The sequence below is a fragment of the Salvia hispanica genome, chromosome 4 (assembly GCF_023119035.1).
Source record: "Salvia hispanica cultivar TCC Black 2014 chromosome 4, UniMelb_Shisp_WGS_1.0, whole genome shotgun sequence".
Taxonomy (NCBI): Eukaryota; Viridiplantae; Streptophyta; class Magnoliopsida; order Lamiales; family Lamiaceae; genus Salvia; species Salvia hispanica.
In genome coordinates, this window is record NC_062968.1 from 46,293,963 (window position 1) to 46,294,817 (window position 855).

Sequence of the window (855 nt, forward strand, 5' to 3'; positions counted from 1 at the left end):
TAATTAAGAATTGTATGCCTGAGTAATGAACACCACTAACTTTGATCAAACGTAGTGCCCGGAGAACTGTTGTAGTAGCGTTTTATTCTTCGAAGGGGAACTTCGATTTAGCGTTGATGAAGTTTTCGCAAGGTGGAGAGAATTGAATGAAATTGACCAAAGCTAATTTGAGGGAAACGAAAAATGCTAGGGGTACAACAGTCTTTCCACATCCAATTATGGGTCGCTGAGAAATAAAAACCACCTCGGCATCAAGATTTGTTTTTCGCCAATTCATGAATGAACAGCACGGGCCTGAGTTAATTCTCGGGCTCGCCAGTTTTGAGTCAAGGAAGGTGAACGTGAGATTTACCCCATAAATAAACTCATACTCCCTCCGTCCACGAATAAGAGTCCCGTTCACTTTTTCGCACTTGTTTTGTGAAAATAATTATAAATAGTTAGAGTGGAGAAATGATAAACTAAGATAGAGAATAATGTAAATAAGAGTCATGTCTACATTATTCTCTATCTTACTTTATCATTTCTCACTTTAACTATTTATTATCATTTTTACAAAACAAGTGCAAAAAAGTAAACGGGACTCTTATTCGTGGACGGAGGGAGTATCTGACTATATCAGGAAAAGTGAACGGGTCCTAAAAGGGAATCAAGACAAACATAATTATTTGGATAACTATCAAGTGTTGACACTTTTAAAAAATATGTTTAAAGCAATCATTCATATCTCTCTACCAAAAAAAGTGTAAATCACACTTTTAACAAAATAATAAATTGATAACTCATAATATTCAAGACGTCAAAATTATAACCATAAAAAATTTCAAATGATTACTACACAAAAATATACCTAAT